General features: G+C 46.8%; 1 long non-coding RNA gene across 1 annotated transcript; it reads right to left on the bottom strand.

Annotated features, from left to right (window-relative positions):
* Nucleotides 1–1,102: 1,102 nt before the first annotated feature.
* On the bottom strand, nt 1,103–3,238 carry LOC311608233. Its single transcript, XR_014782871.1, has 2 exons — nt 2,855–3,238; nt 1,103–2,172 (listed from the first exon to the last, which is right to left on the bottom strand). It is a non-coding gene; the product is annotated as an uncharacterized lncRNA (long non-coding RNA).
* Between the last annotated feature and the right edge of the window lie 20,196 nt (nt 3,239–23,434).

The raw sequence follows: 23,434 nt of genomic DNA, 5'->3' as shown, positions 1-23,434 counted from the left end.
CATGTACTACATTGGTGCAGCCTTGCTCTCTAGTCTGGAGGGCACAGTGCATGTACTGCATTGGGGCAGCCTTGCTCTCTTGCATGGAGGGCACAGTGCATGTACTGCATTGGGGCAGCCGTGCTCTCTTACATGGAGAGTACAGTGCATGTACTACATTGGTGCAGCCTTCCTCTCTAGCCTGGAGGGCACAGGGTATGTACTACATTGGTGCAGCCTTGCTCTCTAGTCTGGAGGGCACAGTGCATGTACTGCATTGGGGCAGCCTTGCTCTCTTGCATGGAGGGCACAGTGCATGTACTGCATTGGGGCAGCCGTGCTCTCTTACATGGAGAGTACAGTGCATGTACTACATTGGTGCAGCCTTCCTCTCTTGCATGGAGGGCACAGGGCATGTACTGCATTGGTGCAGCCTTCCTCTCTTGCATGGAGGGCACAGGGCATGTACTGCATTGGTGCAGCCGTGCATGCTCTCTTGCATGGAAAAGGAGATCACGGCGCTGCTAAGCCAGCAGAGAGCTCCCTGTAGAAGAAGTTACAGGTCAAGGTCAAGATTTACTACAAAGGAAACTATAAAACAAAGGGAACATGTAAAATTAGAGCTGATGGCACATTCAAGGATCTAATGATTATAACAGCACTCCAAATTATGATATGGAGAATTACTTCAGGATCGAAGCTGATGGAACCATTCTCCCAACGCTAGAGACAGGCGGGGGCGGGGCAGCAGGGGATCAGCCCAGAAACAGGATGGCGTCAGAAACACAGTGGTTCTTGTTAAGATGTGACATGGAGAGCATGTCACTGATCCCCAAAGATGGAGGTTGCGTGAACATTTTGTGATCATATAACTACATCACTTTCAGTCCTAGAGTCTTTCAATACAATATTCGGCTTCGCCTACAGCTGTCTGGAAAGGCAAAGGTTTTTACACTAATGAAAGAGACAATTTAGCTTAGAAAAGTTCATTCAGCACAGGAGAAAAATCTAGGCAGAGAGTTAAGGAGCAAAGAACGTGTGGGGTTTTGTTTTGTTTTAAGGATAGGAGACTGTGGTAGTGTCTTAGTTTTCTGTTGCTGTGGCAAAACACCATGTCCAACGCAGCCTAGAAAAGAAAGTGTTTAATTGGGTTTACAGTTTCAGAGGGGTAGAGTAATGGCGGGTGAAGGCATGGTGACAGGACTGGCTGAGAGCTCAAGTCTTTTGAAACTTTAAAGCTCACCACAAATGACACATCCCCTCCAGCAAGGTTACAGCTCCTCATGCTTCCCACACAGTTCCACCAACTGGGGACCAAGAAGCGAAACATAAGAGGCTGTGAAGGGCATTTTCCTTCAAGCCGTCACAGGTGGTTGGAATGAGATTCCCCCTCTCCCCAGGATTAGGCATTGGAGCAGGTGGCCCTCAGTTGGTGCTGCCGGTTGGCGAGGGTCAGGAGGTAAGAGATATGGCTATGCTGGAGCAAGCATGTCACTGACGGACGGCTTTGAGCGTTTAAGTTTGTCCTTTCTGCTTCTTGCTTGCAACTCAAGATGTGAGTCTCCGCATCCAGTCCTGGGCAGCGTGCCTACTGCTTGCTGACACACTTTGCCACCATAACAAACTCTAAGCACAAATAAACCCTTCTTTCTGTAAGTTGCAATGGAGGTGGTGTTTCATTAGAACAATAGAAAAGTCATACAGTTAGGCTGTAGACTTACATCATTTGGTGACACCAACCAGAAAACAGAAAGGGACCATAAGGCTGGGCCACAGCTCTCAAAGGCCCACCCCCAGTGACTCATCCCTTCTGGCCAAGGCTCATGTCTCAAAGGTTCCAATGTCTTCTAAAACTTCTCTGAAAACACATCAGTCTGTCGGGACAGTTCACATTCAAACCATGTAGGCATGGGAGCTTACGAGTCAACCTTCCCCCTGAGAGATTAGCAGCTCTCAGGAAATGCTATACAACCCAGAGCAGGAAAAATAAAGGTTTTAAATAAAGGAAATGTATAACTCTATATGCAAGTATTTGGAGGATGACAGCTTCGTGTGATCCTTGAGACACTGAAAAAGACCATCACACGTAGCAGCTCCTTGCCAGGCAGCTGTTGGAGCAGCAGGGTCTATGAGGGCAGCAGCCTTTTGCCAAGCTGGCGAATGTGTGCTCTCTGGGGTCCACTCTCCTCGTGCCTGTAGAAAGAACAACCTTTGGTTCCTTGATTTCAGACTTTGAACCTCCAGACTGTGGCAGAATAAATTTCTCTTGTTTTAAGCTGCTCAGTCTGTGATTCTTTTTCCTTTTTCTTTCTTTTTTAAAACATTTTATTTCTCATTTTTATTTTTATACAAGGCTGAAGGAGCCATCAGTGAAAGAAAGAGAGGAGCTAAGAGTAGAAAGGCCAAGGCCACATCCTGAGATGTCCTAGGGACATGGGGCTTTCAGGAGACACAGTGTATCATTTTTATTAATTTGAGCTGACTTTCTTTCCTTATACCTGCGAAGACTTGGGTCTCAAAGCAACACAGGACCCAAGGTTAGAAACATCAGCTGACATTTCTGTAAAAACAGCCTGGAAGCCAATATTCATTTGAGTAAAGGTTCCCATCTTTCTTTTCCTTTTCATTTTAAAAACTAATTTTTAAAAATGAAAAATAAGTAAGTAAAACACCCATTCTACCTACTAACTTCCTGAAGACCTCACCCCAGTTCTGGCTGCTGGATTTTTCAGTTACCCCATCTTTTCGGCTCAACACCAGCACTGAGATCTGGCTTCCTATCAGTGTCCCTGGCCAATTTCCAGCCTTCGGGGAAACGGTGCACAAAATAATAGCTTTGTTGACATGAGAAAAGAGAGAGAGGAGCAGAATGTACCCGAACAGGAAGTTAACAAGGTGAGGCTCCGCGGTCCTGCCGGAAACAATGGCCAATTTACATTGCTGGTTCCCGGAGGCAGAGGCTGCCCAGCCAGTCAGCAGGGCCCTGAGTGATGTCTGAGATGTGCGCAGCAGTCCCCAGTCATAAAGTGCTTCCCCGTTCTCCTCCATTCTCTCTGTTGCTGTGGTGAAACACACAGCCGGGCTTGGGGAAGGGGCTTCTTTGACTTACAGGTTACACTGTCATCAGCAGCCGAGGCAGGAACTCAAGGTGGGACCCCTGAGGCAGGAACCGAGGCAGGAACACTGCTTCCCGCGCCTGCTCCTCCATGGCTTGCTCGGCCTACTTTCTTATACCACCTAGGACCACCTGCTCATGGAGTGGCACCACCCACAGTGAGCTGCTCCCTCCCACCCCCACTGCACCCCTCCACCCCCGCAGCATCAATCATTAGTCAAGAAAATGCCCTTCAGAGTTACCCACAGGCCAATCTGATGAAGGTAATTCCTCAACTGAGGTGACTGGAGTTAGTGGCGAGTTGGCAAAAAACTAACCAGCACTGCCACCTACCTTCTCTTTCACTAATTTCTTCCTTAATAAAGACAGCAGGATAGCTTACTCATTACAGGCAAGAATGCAGGCTCTGTAGAGCCAAGAGATCTTCCAGGACCCGTTCCCTTACAGAGCAGGGTGCAGAGGGGCCTTACTTTCCTTTGCCCCTCAACGGTAAGAAGTGGGGGTTTGCACCCACCGGGTTATCTCGCAAGTTTCTGAATAGAGGTCTGGGTAGGGTTATCTTTTGATTCTATGGTTTTAATGTGAAATGTCCCCTAATGGGCTCCCGGGCTAAAGCCTAGGTTCACAGCCGGTGCATCACGTTGGAAGGTTCTAGAAACCTTAGAAGATAGGCCTAGCTGGAAGAGATGGGGAGCTGAGTAGGAAGAGGGAGGAATCAACCTGGGCGAGCCTCGTCCCTTCCCCCCTCCTCTGCTGGCATCACTGGGACTTGATTGTTTCCAGTTTAGCCAAGAAAATGTGAAGGAAAGAGAGGAGCCTGGCATGGTGGCGCACGCCTTTAATCCCAGCACTCAGGGAGACAGAGGCAGGTGGATCGATGCGAGTTCGAGGCCAGCCTGGTCTACAAAGTGAGTCCAGGACATCCAAGGCTACACAGAGAGACCCTGGAGGGAGAGAGAGAGAGAGAGAGAGAGAGAGAGAGAGAGAGAGAGAGAGAGAGAGAGAGAGAGGAGGGAGGGAGAGGGAAGGGGAAGGGAACACCCGATGCTGTTCTCCTCTTCCACCATGCAAGTGTGTGAGCACATGCACCCACACACCATGTGCATACACTCACATAGACAAACACATAAATACATAAAGCAAAAAATGGATGTTTTTAAGTCTGGACACAGTGCCTGAAAGAATAGGCTAAGGGAAGATCATATGGAGCTGGCATCTGACAAGCCCAACAGAAAATAAAGTTCTACCTCTCATTTTGCAGCTGGAGCAGCTGAGGCACATTAAGAGACTAGACACACTCGACACAGATCTGGGGCGGATCTCTAGCCCTGTTCTCAGTAAGGCGAGTGTGCCCATGAAAAGCAACAGTAGAACTCACAAGAACTAGGAAAGCTGATCAGCCTGTAGCTGCCTACATGTGCCGGGCCCTTGTAGCCACAGAGCCAAGACAGACGGCAAGCCTACTGCCAGGAAGTCCAGGACACCAAGTCCACTGACAGCGGCCTCTTTGGGTCCTGCTGTGTGAGATGTGTAGACTGCCAGGTTTTCTTGAAGACTCTAAATGGCATCACAGTCATGCTAAAAATGACTTGCATCCAGTCCTGGATGACCCACATTGAAGAAGACATCTGTTTGTGCAGCACTCCTTCCCACCACAGGCCCACTCTCTGCCAACAAAGCTCCTTTTTATAAAATGTCATTTGTTTTCCTAAATGGTACCGTTTGGTTTTGGCCTTAAGGCCTGGGCTGTTAGTGTTCTGTTTAGGAAGTTGTCTCCTGTGTCAATGTGTTCCAGGCTTTCCCCACTTTTTCCTCTAACCGATTTAATGTCTCTGGTTTTATTTTATGTTGAAGTCTTTAATCCACTTGGACCTGAGTTTTGTACATGATAATAAATATGGGTCTAATTGCATTTTTCTACATGTAGACATCTAATTAGACCAGCACCATTTGTTGAAGATGTTATTGTTTTTCCATTGAATAGATTTGGCTTCTTTGTCAAAAATCAAGTGGCCATATGTGTGTGGATTCATTTCTGGGTCTTTGATTCAATCCCATTGATCAACCAGCCTATTGCTGTGCCAGTATCATGCTGTTTTAATTATTGTTGCTCTATAGTACAGCTTGAGATCGGGTATGGAGATTTCTCAAGAAGATCTTTCATTGTATAGGATTGGTTTTTTAGCTGTTCTGGGTTTTTTGTTTTTCCATGTGAAGTTGAGGATTGATCTTTCAATGTCTTAAAAAAAGTGTGTAGGTATTTTGATAGGGATTGCATTGAATCTGTAAATTGCTTTTGGTAAAATGGCCACTTTTACTATGTTATTTCTCCCAATCCATGAACAAGGGAGATCCTTCCATCTTCCCATGTCATCTTTAATCTCTTTCTTCAGGGATTTAAAGTTTTTTTCAAACAAGTCCTTCACTTGCTTGGTTAGAATAATTCCTATATATTTTATATTGCTTGTGGCTAACGTGAAGGGTGTGGTTTTCCTAATTTCTTCCTCTGCATGATTGTCATTTGTATATAGGAAGGCTATTGACTTTTTTGAGTTAATTTTGTATCCAGCCAATTTGCTGAAGGTGTTTATCAGTTTTTCTCTGGTGGAATTTTGGGGGTCACTTATGTACACTATCGTATCATCTGCAAATAGGGATAATTTGAAAAAAGAGATTTGGTTTTGGTTGTTACCTTTCCACTTAAAAGCCCTGGCTAAACACTTTGTTTTGAGCAGCATGGGTGGGAGTAAAGCTCAGGAACACACTGAAAAGAAACATCTTTTTAGCTGGGCGTGGTGGTGCACATCTTTAATCCCAGCAGTCAGTAGGCAGAGGTAGGCGGATCAATGTGAGTTCCAGGCCTGCTCTACAAAGTAAGTCTAGGTCAGCCAAGGCTACACAGAGAATCCATGTCTTAAAGAAAGAAAGAAAGAAAGAAAGAAAGAAAGAAAGAAAGAAAGAAAGAAAGAAAGAAAGAAAGAAAGGTTTTTTTTAAAAAGGGGGGGAGGGGATAGGGGAAGAGGGCAGGGCTCATTAGGGATCTGAGAAAAGAAACACCGTAAAAAAGAAACACCGTAAAGAAGTAATAAAAATCTAAGTCACTTTTCAGTTGTTTAACAAAAGAACTTCCATGATGGTCTGGGTAGAAAATGAGTTCTAACTATCAAATGTCAAAATCTAAATACTTCCCAGATTTGACAACAGCTTTTTCTAAACAGCCCCCCCCCCCCCCAGTTGCTCTCTGTGGGGCCGGAGCAAGTTAACTGCTGAAAGCAAATCATTTTATGAGATTCTCTCCCTCCCTCCCTTCCTGCCCACGGGGGTGGGGGTGGGAAGGGGGGTGTTGGCGGGGAGTGGGGTGGTGGAGGATGGAGTGGGGGTGGAGTGGAGGATGGGGATGAGGGGGGTGGAGAGAAACAAATGCATATTGTGGGGGAGGGGGACACAGAAGCTGAAGGGCCTCAGCTGCTCACACACAGTTTCTCAGGCACCTCTCACATTCTGAAAGTCAGGGTGCAGCTAAGGCAGGGAGCCCCAGGGAGCCCCCCCCAGGGAGCCCCCCCCCGCTCCTCTCCCCGCTCCCCCCCCCCCACCTCCTGCCTCCACCTCAGGGCAGGGAGCATAGGCATGGACCGCTGTGCTTGGCAGGTTTTCACGGATTCTAGGGATCAAAGTCGGGGTCCTTGTGCTTGCCAGAAAAGCTTCATCAGCTCAGCTATTGCCCCAGCCCTCAAATAAATAAATAAATAAACAAACAAACAAACAAACACAGGGCGGAACCCTGAATCCCAAGGTGGGACTGCTCAAAGTGGGCATTTGATATAAAATACCAAACTCTTTTCTGTGCTTCCGGGACTGTGGGGGCGGGGGGCGAGGAGGAAGGTCAATGCGCTTTGCTCCGGTCTCTTTGCTAGAGAGACTGTTACTGGCAGAAATAGCATTCACCTGGGAAGAGGTGCATAGTGTTCAAAGAACATGATCAGAGGCAGCACTCAGGTCCCCACATCTGTGCCGCCCGGTGTTTAAATAATGGGAGGCTTGAGAAACTAAAGGGAGAACAGACGATGGAAGGAAGAAGAAAGACTAGAAGACCCACAAATTTTGGCCAGAGCAACGTTGTTTCAATTTGTTTCACGCCTCCCTTGAAAAAAAAAAAGAAAGAAAGAAAACGAAAGAACTCATGGTGACCGAGCGCCCTCCACCGGTCACATGGAGGAAGTTCAGGAACTTCATTTAATCAAAGTCAAATTCAAACTCCGTGATGGATGAATTGGTACATTCAAAAAGAACTGTACTCAAGATTAATCTGGCTTCGTGAGCCAAAATAAACCCCACAAACCGGCAAAATTCACCCAGAGGCCGTGTCCTGAGGGCGAGGACTTCCAGCAAAATAAAAAATAAAAAATAAGAATTGGCAGAATCCACTCTCAACCAGGGGTTTTTCTCCCTGGGTTAAAGGAAGTCAGGCTAGCCTCTCCAGGTGGAACAACTTTCCCCAAACAGCAATCAAAAGCCAAAGGCACACTCAGCCGTCCAAAGCGACAGGGAGAGGTAAGGTATGGGAGGATGCTGTGGCTCGCTCCTGGTCCACCCAGGCCAGATAGCTTTGGGGGAAGTCCCTCTGTCTGAGTTGCGTCCACCTCATCACTATGGTTACCAGCATGGTGAACAGTAGGGAGCAGATGCTTCTTAATGGCCTGCTTAAGATTCCTTTGGATAAACACCTGGAAGTGGGATTAATGGTCAGGTGGAGATCTATTAATAGTTTCAAGTTTTTCATTGAGTAGTTAACTGCAGGCGGCGCTATGTTACTTAAGGATAATTTCCCGCACGTTTACATTGCACATTAAGCATGTTCTACCCACCCCCTCCTACTCTCCCCTTTCTCTCCCTCTTATCATCTCTTTGCTCCCTAGACAGCTTCACTCCTACCTTCTTGTCATAAACACATACATGGTTTTATGTAACTATATGAAATCTAGGAACCACAACGGAGAGAAAATAGGCCACATTTGCCTTTCTGGGACTGGCTCTTGTTTTTTGTTTATTTGTTTTTAACACGAAATTTCCAGTTTCATCAATTTTCTGGCAACTGTTATCATTTCAATCTTCTTTACAGATGAAAATTTTTCTAGTGTGTAGATAAACCACATTTTCTTGAAGAATCTTGGGATTAAATCTTTTGACAGTCTCACCCCCACCAACAGTGCTCAAGTGCCCCATCTATCCACACCCTCACCAACACTGCACAAGTGCCCCATCTTTCCACACCCCCACCAACACTGCACAAGTGCCCCATCTTTCACACCCCCACCAACACTGCACAAGTGCCCCATCTTTCCACACCCTCACCAACACTGCACAAGTGCCCCATCTTTCCACACCCTCACCAACACTGCACAAGTGCCCCATCTATCCACACCCTCACCAACACTGCACAAGTGCCCCATCTTTCCACACCCCCACCAACAGCTGCATTTTCTGTTCGGTACTGACCGAAGTAATGGGCAGGAGGCAAAATTTCACTGTGATTTTAATTTGCATTTCCTAATGATTGGTGGCCATGTGTTTTGAGGCCACTTGGATATCTTCTCTAAAGACTGTGCATCAAAGCCCCACTCACCTCCACTCTCCCCCTGGGTGTTTGTTGCTGCCAAATGTGGGCTTTCTTGCCTTTAAACAAGTTTTGAGGTTATAATATAAGGACATGAACTCACTCTTCCCTTTCCTCCTTCCAAACCCTCCCATATAGCCTTCCTTGATCTCTTTCAAATTCACAGCCTCTTCTTTCATTAATTAGTGATGGTGGTGGTGGCAATGGCCGGTGTGTGTATGTGTGTGTGTGTGTATGTGTGTGTGTGTGTATGTGTGTGTGTATGTGTGTTCTAAAACACATAAGTACAGTGTGTAGTGTAGATAAACCTCATACACACTTTTAGCCTATATGATGCTTCATGTGTGTTTTCAGGCTGACTGTTTGATATTGGATGGCCACACGCTGTGCTCTGCCCTGGAGAAGACTGCTCTCCCACTCTCAGGGCTCCATGTCTGCCCTTGTACCCAGAGGCCTTCTACCTTTCTACCTCGCCCTTTATCAAGGAAACTTCTCTTTGCAACAGACCATGACAGACAAGCACAGCCAGCCGATGCAGAGTTGTGGAGCCCAGCCCCAACCAACAGATCTCAATACATCTCCTGCTCGAGGCGTAAGAGCCATTTTGGAAAAGGGGGATGGGAAGACGGTAAAATCCAGAGGCACAGGGAATTTGCTGTGAGATTGTCTCTCCGAGTGACTTCAGAAGCTACACCCTTAAAGTCTCACCAATGTGAATGGCCAAATGCAAACTGAACAAGGGGACACCAACAGACGTGCTACCATGGATGGAGGACATCTCATGAGGCCTCAGCCCTACACGAAGAAGTACAGGCACTTTCCTATTTTCCTAGGGAGTAGTGTCTCACTACGTCACCAACGCTGGGCTCAGGCATGCTCCTCCATCCTTAGCCACCTGAAGCGCTGGCATTCCCAGTGAGCACTGCCATGCCCGGGGAGCACTGCCATGCCCGGGGAGCACTACCATGGCCGGCTATGGTTCTCACACCCTATCGGCCCCTCAGCAGACACAGGACTTGCAAACATTTAGTCCTGTCTGTAGGCTGGCTACTTTTTTAAGTTTTATTTATTTATTCACTTTACATCCTGGTCATGGCCCCATCCTTCCTCCCCTCCCAGTCCCACCCTCCCCCCCTTCCTGCCTCTGTCCCTCCGTCATCTCTCCCTCCCTTTCCCTCATCCCCTTCCTCTATTCCTCATCAAGTTACACCAGGACTGAGAGTGTCCTCTTCCCCTGTGGCCCAGCAAGGCAGTCCCATCAGGAGGAAGTAATTGAAAAGCTGGCGAGAGAGTCCATGTCAGAGAGAACCCTCGCTCCACCTACTAGAGGACCCACATGAAGCTTGAGCCGCCCATCAGCCACATCTTTGTAAGGGGCCTAGATGCAATCCATGCATGGACCTTGGTTGCTGCTTCAGTCTCAGCAAGCCCCACTGGTCCCTGGTTAGTTGGCTCTGTTGGGCTTCTTGTGAAGCTCCTGTTACCTGCAGATCCTTTTCTCCTCCTCCTCCCCCCCCCCCCCCCACTTCTCCACAAAGCTCCCTACATATTGCGCAATGTTTGGCTATGAGTCTCAACATCTGTTTCAAAGCACTGCTGGATGGAGCCTCTCAGAGGACAATTCTGCTAGGCTGTTTTCAGCAAGCACGGCAGGGTATCGTTATTAGGCCAGAAGTTAGCTCTCTCCCACGGGGTGGGTCTTGAGTTGGGCCAGGCATTGGTTGGACCTTCCCTCAATCTCTACTCTATGTTTATCCTGCACGTCTTGTAGGCAGGGTGGATTTTGAGTCGAAGTTTTCTCCTAGTAGAAGGAGGGGAACACCAACCCAACCTGTAGGCTAACTTTTAACTGCCCTGTCTTATTTCCTTTTCTGTTCTTGCAACAAGACACAGAGGGTTAGAGTCTGTGGCCATCGTAGTAGCTGGGAGCATGGCAGCAGGCAGGCGTGGTACTGGAGCAGTAGCTGAGAGCTCACATCTTGATTCACAAAGCAGGAGGCAGAGGGAACGAAGGCAGTAACTAGGAGTACCATGGACTTTGAAACCTCAAAGCCCACCCCTAAGTAACACGCCTCCTTCCCAAATAGCTCTACCAATGGGGACTATGTATTCAAATACATAAGCCTATCATTCAAATCATTACCTGCCATATTTTGTTTGATTCCCAATTTTCAAGTTTGATATCACATTTATTTATTTGGGGTTTTGGTGTCTATGGTTTGTACATCATCCAAAAACTCAACTGAAGACTGTGTTTCTAAGTCCTATAAGGGAATTATATTTCTGTCATTCTCACAGTTAGTTAGTCTTATATATGACGGCAGAGAAAAGCCTAACTGCATCATTTGTATGAGAAGCCCAGGTGTCCCAGGGAGGAAACACTGCTCTTTCCTCTACTGGACAGACTAGGCAACCTCATCTAGAATCAAGCGGCTGTTGATGTGCAGGTTTATTTCGAGAGTCATTGGTTTCTAGTCCACGGGTATGAATGCCCATACCGCACTGTTTTCATTGCAGTAGCTTTGTAGTAAGCTTTGAAATCAGGACTCACGAGTTCTCCAACTTTGTTTTTGTTTTTCAGCATTGTGTTGGCTGTCTGGGAGCACCTGCAACTCTACATAACTTTTACCTTTTCCATTTTGTCCTAGTTTTATGTCAACTTGGCACGAGCTACAGTCAACTGAGAGGAGGGAAACTCAGTTGGGAAAATCCCTCCATAAAAATCAACTGTAGGGCATTTTCTTAATAGTGATTGATGGGGGAGGGGGAGGGCCCAGCCCATCGTGGATGGTGCTAATCCTAGGTTCTATAAGGCGGCAGGCTGAGCAAGCCAGTAAGCAGCACCCTCCACGTCCTCTACATTAACTCCGGCCCCCAGGTTCCTGCCCTTTTGAGTTCCTCTCCTGTCTCCCTTCAATGATGGACTATAATATCCAAGTACAAGCCAAATAAAGCCTTTCTTCCCCCAAGCTGCTTTGTTTGGTCATGGCATTTTTATCACAGCAGTAGTAGCCCTGAGATACTTTTCTATCTTTTTTTTTTCCTGTTTGATAATTGCACTGGCTGGTTTTATGTCAACTTGGCACCCGCTAGTGTCATCAGAAGGGAGGGAGCCTCAGTTGAGAAAATGCCTCCATAAGATCCAGATGTAAGGCACCATCTCAATTAGTGATCAACAGGGTGGGCCCAGCCCATTGTGGGTAGAGCCATCCTGAGCTGTTGGTCCTGGGTTCTATAAGAAAGCAGGCTGAGCAAGCCATACAGAGCAAGCCGGTAAGCAGCCCCCCTCCCTGGCCTCGGCATCACCTCCTGCCTCCAGGTTCCTGCCTCTTTGAGCTCCCGCCCTGACTTCCTTTGGTGATGAACAGCAACGTGGAAATAAGTGTGAGCTGAACAAACCCTTTCCTCACCACCAACTTGCTTTTTGGCCGTGGTATTTTGTCACAGCAATAGAACCCCTGTCTAAGACAGTGGTTTTGTTTCGCTTGCTTGCATGATATAGAATCCCATGCAGTTCAGGCTGGCCTCAAATTCCTCCTGCCTCTGTCTCCTAAGTGTTGGGTTTCAACTGTGCACCACCATGCCTGGCCCTCTGTGTTGTTGTTGTTGTTGTTGTTGTTGTTGTTGTTGTTGTTGTTTCCCGCCATAAGGTTGTTGGAAAAGCTGTTTCTTGACAACTGAAGTGGAAAGAGCCTGAGGCTCAGGTACTTGTGAGTTCCATGGGACCTGGTGATGGCAAATTACAGGCCAGGAAGCTTGGCTCAACATCCTAGCTAATAGTGACTGAGGCAGAATGGGTCAGGGACAAGATTATCCCTGCCCTGGATATAAAATGCTGTTCCGGGTACATATCCAGACCCATCTATCATATGTCTACCTCATATCTGTCCTCCCTACCTCAGGAAGAACCCCCATAAGAGCCCCAAACAGACTTCGACTTACAGACTTTTAATTTACAAAGTTCCAATATCTTTTGCTAAAAATGGTACCTATGAAACAATAACTTCATTGGAAAGATGCCCCTTAGCAAAGCTGGTAACACAGTGTTGGCCCTCAAAATAGTTCCATAGGGAATGCTGGGAATCAAACCTGGGTCCTCTGAAGAGCAATAAGTGCTCTGAACCTCTGAGACATCTTCCCAGCACTTACCCTAAAGCTCGACCCTATACAAACCGTACTGGGTAAGGATGTGAGCCCCTGGCAAACTTCTCAGTAAAATGAGAGGGTGAGAGGAAACTGCATCCTGGATCCTTCCCGCACTTCATAGATCCATCACAAGGGGGCACCAGAGAGGCGTCCTCTGGCACAACTTGGAGAGACCCATCAGAAGCAGTTTGTGGGGCACAGGGTAAAGTTAAGACAGAGGGGGGTCCTCTCCTGTCCTCCTGAGTCAGGCAAATACGTGGTTCTCTAAAAACTCTCTTTATCAGAAGCAACAGCAACAGGCAACCAGCGGGCAGTCCTGTAACTTTCGAGGGAAATGCGATCCAGTTGGTACATTACAATCACCGGCGTGCCTTTAAACACAGCGACGTTCCCGCTCCAAGCCCAGGGCAGAGATTCCAGCACCGCCCAGGGGCAGACTCGTGCAAAGGTCCAGTGCTTCTTGCTCACTTGGCACCAGAGCCCTCACTGCACAATTGCTAAACTAGCTTCAGTTCTTCCCTGGCAGAGAAATTTAGGACGATCCTACAGATCTCCACCAGGGGGCAAGCAGGGTTCGCATGGTATCTGCACAATTGCTTAGGCGAAATGCTCCCAGCGCATGCAGCCAGTGGTGTTTTCTGTCCTACACAAATAAACAAAACAAAACAAAACCAAAAGACTGAATGAGCCTTTTAAAGACTAGAAATTCTCTTTGTTTTTTGTTTGTTTGTTTGTTTTGTTTTGTTTGTTTGTTTGTTTTGAGGAAGCAGGGTTCACATTGGGTTTTGCTAGGTTTTGCTAATGGAAGGAGGTTCTGGTTTGGAAGTGTACACATTTGCGGAGCTGTCCCTCCTCGTGGTCTTCCCCATCACTCACTAACACTGCCTGCGAAAGCCACTATGTTGCAAGCCACCATTTCTTTCTTTCTTTCTTTTTTTGTATTGTTCTTTTTATTTCTTTTTTTATTGAAAAATAAAATCATTCATACTACATCTCGTTTGCTATCCCATCCCATGCATCCTCCCATTCCTCCCTCCCTCCCGCTTTCACCCCATTCCCCTTCCCTATGACTGTGACTGATGGGGACCTCCTCCCCTGGAACATGATGTTAGGGTATCAAGTTTCTTCTCGGTAGTCTGCTATGCTTCCTCCGAGTGCTATCGAGTCTCCCCATCAAGGGGACATGGCCAAATAAGGGGCACCAGAGTTTGTGTTTAAGTCAGTCCCCAGTCTCCACTAAACTGTGGAGAATATTCTGTCCCTTGGCTAGGTCTGGATATCTGGACACTAGGCCAAGGGGTATGTCTCATGAAAGTCTTTACTTACCAGGAAAATGGGATAGTGGTGAGGACACCCTAAGGTAGGAGAAATATAGGAGATAGGGAAATAGATGGATCCAGAGGGTCCTAGAAACCGACAAGAAGAACACTATGATGGGCAGATCTGGGCCCAAGGGTTCTGCAAAATCTATGGCACCAACCAAGGACAATACGTGCAGTCAAGCCACCGTTTCTTATGAGCCTGTTTCCTCTCCCCTCACTTGAAGATGTTGTCGGATGACACTGATGGAAAGATGGGATACAGGTTACATGGTTTTGCTGACAACAGCCAAGCATGTAAATTATCCCAACATCCAAACGGTCAAATCTAAGTTGAAACTTGCTTCTTCAGCAAATACCTAAGGACCTTATTGTGATAACCCTCAAGAGAATTCTTCATAAGCATTAGGAAGTGTGGCGTAGGAAGACGTTTTACGGTTAGGGCATAAGTTGAACCTGAAGGAGGATGTCTTCTTTGGGTACATAGTGAGGAATGCTAAAGGGAAAAATAATTGGTGTTCCCTTTGTCTTAATTTATTGCCAATTTATATTTAATACACGGAAAGAGTTATTAATTATAAATTTAGCAATTAAACATAAGAAATCATGGTAGGTGTGGTGACTCACACATAGTCCTGGCACTTGGGAAGAAGCAACAAGAGGGTTTTGCTGTGAGTTCAAGGCTAGCCCAGGCTACAGAGTGAGACCTCATCCAGATGGATGGATGGGTAGGTAGACAGGTAGATGGAATTCAGAAGCTAACTGAGGGAGTGGAGGGATTTCTGGGGATCCACACCCTTAACATGAACCCTCGTTCCTCTTCCAAGTACTCATCATGCGAGGTGGTCAGAATAGGACTGGTCCCTGTAGATTCCTGTGTTTGGATCCTTGGCCACAGGAAGTGGTACTATTAGGAGGTGTGGCCTTGTTGGAGGAGGTGTGACTCTGTGGAAACCGGCTTTGAGGTGTCATATATATATATATATATGCTCAAGCTCCTCCCAGTATGGAGCAGTCTCCTCTTTGCTTCTGAGGATCAAGAGGCAGGACTCTCGGCTCCTTCTCCAGCACCACGTCTGCCTGCATGCTGCCATGCTTCCCGCCGTGATGACCATGGACTGAACCTCTGAACTGTAAGCAGCCCCAGTTAAATGTTTTCCTTCATAAGAGTTGCCATGGTCATGGTGTCTCTTCACAGCGATGAATCCCGAAATAAGACACCATCTCTTTTCAAGGACAGAAAAAGGGATTTTTTTTTTTTCTGGTCACCTTAAGTTTTATGCCTGGGGCCTTTGGTAAGTTAAACTAACAAGACAGATTGACCTGAGTAATATAGAAATGCACGGGTTCTGCGTGACACAGGAGTGTTTGCAAGGAAGCAGAGAGCTCAACAAAAGCCTCGGCCTCCATGAAGAATGGAAAGTCATGGGGAAATGCAATGAGACAAAAGGGCATGAGCTAACGCCTGAGAGAAGCTTGGCAGTGCCCATCCCTTCAGACTGCTCTTGGGGCATGAGGAGCTGCTTGCCAGGCAGGGATGGTGGCCTCTTAAGCACAGCACTCCAGGACACTTAAGGCAGGCAGACTGCCATGAGTTTGAGACTAGTCTGGGCTACCAAGTAGGAACTTGTCTCAAAAACAAACAGCAGCAATGACAGAAGCCTGTTCCCCGCTCCTCTGCTCTCCTCCATCTGTCTACGGGTGCAGTGAGAGAGCTCTTCACATCTTATGACCTGCACCAGAGGAGAAGGCAAGAGCTCTGCCTATACCTCTGTTTCTCAGACCCTTCAGCTTAAGATACCCAATATGCCAAGGCGCCATGTTTGGGGGTAGCACGGCTGGAAACCATCCCCTTCCTGGGAAACACTGAGAGGAAGGGGGAGGCCGGTGGTCTGGGGACAGGATGACATGGGTATAAGATGGGTGTCCGTGTGCTCGTGTTTGCTGCACATGGAGATCTGGAAGCAGGAGTTGTGCCTCTTATTCCATAACAGACACTCAGTAAATGTTACTAAGATGTTAATTTTCAAATTACTAGAACAAATTAGATTTCATAACCTTCAGCTCCATTTCAAGGCAGGAAAGGATTGGCTTTCTCCTCGGCAGTCGGTATGGAACTGGTGTCCACAGCTCTCCTTCCAGACTGGAATGCCCTGGAAGGTTTTAAACGCCCTGAAGCTCTGACCACACAATCATACACTGGTTCTATACTATGTAGTTACCAGCAGCAGAGATACTGAGGACAAAACCCATGTGGAGCAGGGCATGGATGCAGGCCTGCAATCCCAGCTCTTAGCAGTGCATGGGAGGAGGATACAAGTTCAAGGTCAGCCTGGGGTAGAGAGACCTGACCCCATCCCAAAACGTACAGTTAGAAATAAGCACCTGTGCCTATGTATATGGCTGAGTTTCTATGAGGAAAGAGAAAGTTAAGACAATAGAATTTAAAATGATACTATGAAATCCCAATTGTGGACACTTGTCTATGTTCCATTTTTATATCTTCACAGATATGGCTCTGACAAATCCCCTGTAGCTCTTGCCCGTGAAGAGAGTCCTCACGTACACCTGAAACACATCAAAGCCTTCAACTGCATCCAAGGGAAGGAACCCCAGATTCTTCAAGACTCAGGTTCCTAACGTTTTATCCTGGCCACAGAAGGGACCACTGACATAGAAGAGACCATTGACATGGAAGGGACTACTGGCACAGAAGAAACCATTAACACAGAAGGGACCACTGGCATGGAAGGGACCACTGACACAGAAGGGACCATTGACACGGTTCTGCAGAAAGCTCGTCCCATGGTTTCTCTGCATGGCCTCAGTTTACCTATTAGCCTTGCATTGTTCCTCTCACTCCTCTCAGAAGTGTCTGTGCTGGCTTTGCTCAGACATGAATCTCCCAAGCCCCCCGCCCCATTCAGTCACTAAGTCTGGTTGAGCCACACACAAAGCTAAGCATTCTTAGCCATCAGCTCTGGTTTGTTGGCATGCCCCCTTTGCCCCCATCAGTGTTATGAAAGCACTGGAGGAAACCAGCACAGGCCTGTGTACTCTCCCATTCCTCTGCCAAGCGAGGACATCATGTTCACACTGTTGTGTGAACAAGAAGCGCCCACAAACACATCTGTTAGACATTTGGTCCCCAGCTGGTGGTGCTAATTTTGGAGGTGGTAGCAGCTTTAGGAAGCAAGGCCTGACTGGAGAAAGTGGGTCATAGGTGGGCATGACAGTGACATGCCTTTGAAGGTTAAGCCTAGGTCCCCATGCCATCCCCTCTCTCTTCTCCCTACCCACCACGAGGTGAACAGTCTCTTCTTTGACATCCCACCATGATGTAGACAAAAGCCTGTCAATGTGCAAACCAAATCAAATCATTCTCTTTGGCTGTTTCCCTCAGATGCCTGTGGGAGCAGTAAGAAAAGCAATACCCACCTAGCCCGCCATGGAAGGAGCCAGCCAGAGGTAAATTAAAGACAGCGAGTGCCTTGATCTTGGGACTCTTCAACCTCTACTACCATAGTAAGTTGCTGACTCTTGTATTTTGGTACAGACTGAGACACTGGTGCGGGTTGGGCATTAGACGGCTCCTGTATTCACTGCCCCGGTCTACAGGGTGGTGCTTCTGGGGGTTGCTGAGAACCTTGAGGGAGTAAGGGCTAGTAAGGCGTCCAGCATGTCCTCCTCTTTTGCTGTTTCCTGTCTCTGAATGTGGGGGTGTCTGTTCTTAAATGCGCTTGTGCCATGGCTTGCCAGAGGCCCAAACACATGGGGCCACCTAGTCTTGAACCCCACAGCGCATGTGAATAGTATGTCTCTGTACACTGTGTGTTAACTGCCTCGAGTGTTTTGCTATAGCGATGGAAAGCTGACTAACACCGATAGCGTGTCTTTTCACTGTCACATAAGTTCTGGATGACAAAGACCATCTCGTGGCAACTGCAACGCAAGTAATAGTGCCTTGAGTCTTCACATAGGCTCTACTCAGGAAATGTGCATTGACTAAAGCAGTGGTTCTCAGCCTTCCTGATGCTGCGGCCCATTAATACAGCTTCTCATGTTGTGGTAACCTCCAACCATAAAATTATTTCATTGCTACTTCATAGCTGTAGTTTTGTTACTGTTATGAATCATAATTAAATATCAGATATACAGGATATCCAATATGTGACCCCCCACAGGTTGAGAACCACTAGGCTAATTGAATGCATGATCCTAGGCAAGCAGCACAGTTTGCTCCAATTAGTGGCTTTGTAGCCCACATGACAGTGGGCCGTATTAGTTTAGCTGGCAGACTTTAGGACAGAGTTTGCTGTTACCATGGTGTCTAACAGGAGTCTGCTGAAGCCTAGACCCACGTGAGCATAGACTGCTTAAGCTGTCTTCAGGAAGGGCCACCTGGCCTGTCACTAAGGGCACTTACAGCTTTGAACCTGCTTCTCAAGGAAGGTCATGAGCATGGACCAGGGGCGTCACAATGAGGGTGAGAGGAGCTGGCTACCGAAGATTTAACGTCACCCTGGCGTCCACCTGGCAACAGGTAAAAACACACTTCCCCCAGTCCCTACACAAGCTTAGGCCCTCTGACCTCTAGGTGAGACAGAACGGTGGGGTTGGCAGGAGTCCTCAGCTTCCAACAGGCCTCTGAGTTGTCAACCAGCCTTTGTCTCCCCGCCATCTTGTCTGCCAGGCCCAGCAGGTGACTCTGTGGTACACAGACAATATAAAGCCTGAGATGCCAGCTCCCCTCCTATGCCAGGTACCCGGAAGAGTAGGAGAGCTCATATTTACTAGGCTGGCTGAGCCAGCCCAGCTAGTGCTCTGGAGAGACCTGGCCTGGAGTTCCAGGCTCACAGCATCTCCAGCTTTTCAGCACGGGTGACTGTATATTAACAGCACCGTTGGCTTCAAACTGGGGTCCATGTGGCCATACACAGGCGGTCTCGGCACTCGTGGTCTCTAAGGGGAAACTCCATTCTAGGCAAGTCTATTTACAGAAGCTGGGCTGACAGGGTTTAGAGCAGCTTGGGCAATGTATCTGTTTCCTTAAGATGGTTTGCAAGTGTCTGCTTTTTAAGGAAAAGAGGAAGGGGTGGGTTTCCCTGAAGTGAGAGGGAGTACAAAGGCGGAAATCAGCTTTCAAAGAGAATAGGAACACAAGGAGATATGACAACCTTACTATGTGGGAAATAACATTCTAGCCCATTTTCTTTCTCCTTATCACTTCTACCTCCAGAGGCAATTTCATTTCTGCCAATTCAAGATTTCTTAATGATGTCAACCAGGGTGCAGCAGGCAGGAGCATTCACACCTTAGCTTATGGAATGTGGGCCTGCTTCTCCTCATTCTTGGTGATGAAAGTCTTTCTGTGGCAGCTTTCATGTGCCGCACAACTTTTTGACATCTTGAATTATAATCGTAAAAGTCATAGACGGTGTCCTCTATGGCTTTCATGCATCTCCCCAAAGTCCATGTGCTGAAAACAATGCATTGGAGTTGGGGTATTTGAGAACTGGGATTGGACGAGGTCCTGGAGGAGGGGCCCCCGTGAAGGCATTAGTGGCCTTGTTGGAGGAGGAAGAGGGCCCAATGAGAAGATTTACTATATCTCACTATACTTTGATACAAAAATTATCTTATCAAATGGCACTGCTATTGGGCTTCTCAGCTCTAGAATCATGAACTAAACGTGTAGTCTTTATAAGGTACCTAGTCTCAGGTACTTTGTTATAGCAACATAAACACACTAGCAGGGTACCTATAGTTTGCTTTTTGTTTTTGTTTTTTGGTGTTTGTTTGTTTTGATGCCGTGTGATTGGACAATTTGATTAGGTCTTCTTCTACTTGATTAAAATTAAATTTTAGAAACTACTCAACTTCTGGAAAGACCAGCTCCTTGGTCAATGTTTTAACATACTTAGAACTTGCCTTTGCTGAAGATCACTGGCCCTTCACTTGGGCTTACAAGTAGGAAGACAGGTTGAAGTCTTGTATGTTGTATCTGTCTGCTTTACTGTGGGTCAGACTCGACTTAACTCAGCTGTAGGCCTGTTGATCTGCCTAATGGCCAGTGGTGCTTAGTCCAACCATCTCACCTTCCTTCAATCTGTAGGCACACAGAGTATCAAGGCATGGTCAATTTTACAATGTCCTATGCCAGACCCCCCAAAATGAGGCTGAAAAGTATCTTAAACATTGTCCTAAACCTGTAGTTAGGTTAAATTCTGAGTAACAGAACCTTACAGACAAATCACCCCATAGTGACACTGCCAGTGTTTGTGTTGCAATTTCAGTCAAGGAAGCTCATTAAGACTCATAAACAACTCAGAGGCCCAGAAAGTTCCTGAGACTGAACAGAATCACATAGCTCCTTAGAGTCAAACAAGTAGGGCTGGAGAGATGGCTCAGAGGTTAAGAGCACTGTCTATTCTTCCAAAGGCCCTGAGTTCAATTCCCAGCAACCACATCGTGGCTCACAACCATCTACAATAAGATCTGGTGCCCTCTTCTGGTGTGTAAGCACACATCTGGGCAGAATTACTGTATAAAAAATAAATAAATCTTTAAAAAATAAGAGTCAAACAAGCAGTAATGACTGCTGAGCTTTTGGGTCGCCCATACTTTTATATGTAGGGTCAATAAATGCACTGGGTCTGCAAAGTTGAACCTTGGAAGTATTACTACTTTAATCTGTTGTCAACTTTATACCTGGAGTCAGTAGACAGATATTTGTTCATGTCTCCCCAGACATAATGTCTGCCACACATAACTCCTAAGTGGGAACAATCACTTCATGACAACCGGTTTGTGACTTCAAGTGACCAGGACTTCTTTGTAGAACCAGAAGACAATGACCACAGCCCATAGTTTAACCAAGACTGCTTGCCTACGCACATCTCATAGCCACTTCCGCTTTTTTCTTGTTTAAACTTGAAGATTGTAATGTTAGTGCTCTGGAAATGGTCTCAGATGCTTACTCCATTTTCTCCAACTGGAAATTTTGACTAAAAACCTTTTCCTGCTTGTGCTGTTTGGTTTGACATCAACTTGACACAGGCTAGAGTCATTCTGGAAGAAGGAATATTAACTGGGAAATGCTCTCACCTGACTGGCCTGTAGGCAAACCGTGGTGCATCTTCCCAATGGATGGTTGATACAGGAGAGCCCAGCTCACTGTGGGCAGTGCCACTCTTGGGCTGGAGGTCATGTGTGCTATAAAAAAGTAGGCTGAGGAGCAAGCCATAAGCAGCATTCCTTCTTAGCCTCTGCATCAGCTCCTGCCTCAAGTTCCTTCCCTGGATGACTACAAGCCATAAGCAGAAATAAGTGGTCTCCTCCCCAGGACTTGATGTTGGTCACGATGTTTTCTCACAGCAATAGAAACTCTGAGACTGCTGTTCACCATTAATGTTTGTGGTGGTTTGAATAGGTATGACCCCCCCATAGAGTCATGTGTTTGAACGCTCAGCCCATGGGGAGTGGCACTATAGAAGGCAAGGCCTTGTGGGAGGAAGTATATCGTTGTGGGGCAGGCTTTGAGTCCCCTATGCTCAAGCTATGCACAGGATGGGACACAGTCCCCTTCTGCAGCCTGTGGATCAAGATGTAGAACTCTCAGCTCCTTCTCCCCCATCACGTCTGCCTGGACAGTTGTGCTTCCCACCGTGACTAAAGCTCTGGAACTGTAAGCCACCCTCAAGTAAATGTTTCCCTTTGTAAGGGTTGTCTTGGCCATGGTGTCTCTTCCCAGCCATAAAACCCTAACTCGGACAGGGTGGTTGGCTTCCTCTGTGGCATTGTGAACAGATAAGACGTGTTAGAACCTCCAGAGTGGAGACCCAAGACTAGGGGTACAATGCCATCATTTGCTTTCTTGATGCGCCATCTGTCTGTCTGTCTGGGGTCGCAGATGTTTGTTCCTAAGTGTTATCGAGGATAGTTGAGAAGAACCATGCTCTCTTCGTCAAGCAGGCGGGAGATGATGGAGAGGAGGGAGTCCACACTCAGGTGGCACGCACATTCCCAGGTACATGGATTTTAGAAAGGAATGTTGGGCATTAAATACCAGGGCCTGGATTCCCCTTAAATGACCTGTGTCTGTGAACCACTGGGAAGAGATATTTTAGTTTCAGGATCACCTCTCTTTGGGGTCTGGGTCACCTTTTTCCCATTGGTGGCAAAACATTCCCTGAGACTTGAAAGGTTTGTTGAAAACCCAGAACCCTGGTTTTCTACAAACATATATCTTTTTATGCGATGCCTTTTCATAAAAGACATCAAAGAACTGTTTCAAGTGAACAGAACTTGTTTCCAACCCCACTCCTGCCCTGATCTTTCACCCAGTCCACAAACTAAATAATACTGTTCTTGGAGCCATGACCATATTGCCATCTGCCCAAGTTTGAGACTGAAACTGTTTAAAAATCTGCTGAAGCCAGAACTGGGTCCTGGGACATTTCTGGTCCATCTACTGAGTCTGAGCCTTATTTAAACTTTATCCTTAAATATCTGTAAGACTCTTGGTTGGTTTTTTGTTGGTTTTTTTTTGTTGTTGTTTTCTTTTGTATTTGTTTTTGGTTGTTGGTTGGTTCCTTTGCTGGGTTTTTTTTTTTTTTTTTTTTTTGAGGTGGGTGGGGGGAAAGAGACTTGTTTTCATTAGTTACATGAGATCCTGGGTAAAAAATATATTAACCAAGCTTGTCTGAGATACAAACTTGATTTTACCATCATCATAAAAACTCAATCTTCATTTAAATTTGGAGGCAAAACAAAAATCAGTTTTATATGAGTCACACCTGAAGGACAGGATGTATTACCTACTGTTACATTCTATAGGCTATTAGCCAGGCTTTCAAAAAATTGATGTGGGTGGCAGGAAGAAAACCCTATCCATCCCCAAAGAATCTACATACAAGGTCAGGTAAGAAAGTCGGTTGCCCTGGTGAAGGCACGAAGCAGAATTCTGACCTCTCTCTAGACTTCAGACAAGATTATGTAGACTTTAGATAAGATTGTGGCATTCCACAGTGTAGAGACGAGCAATCCTCCTCAGTGCTGGGAGATGGTCCCTTCGTTCTCCACAAGCCAGCCCATCCCCCTTCTGACCTCGTGGGCACCCTTCACACAAACAGTGCACATATGTACATAAAGCTAAAACACACATCCACATACAATGAGACGGCACATGGTTCAAATTCTCTTCCAGCATCAAATCACTCAGAGGACACTGAGGCCCATCAGATTTGAGTACCCCTGTGA

This window comes from Acomys minous (assembly GCF_964271855.1).
Source record: "Acomys minous genome assembly, chromosome: 11".
Taxonomy (NCBI): Eukaryota; Metazoa; Chordata; class Mammalia; order Rodentia; family Muridae; genus Acomys; species Acomys minous.
This window is presented reverse-complemented; position numbering and strand designations above follow the sequence as displayed.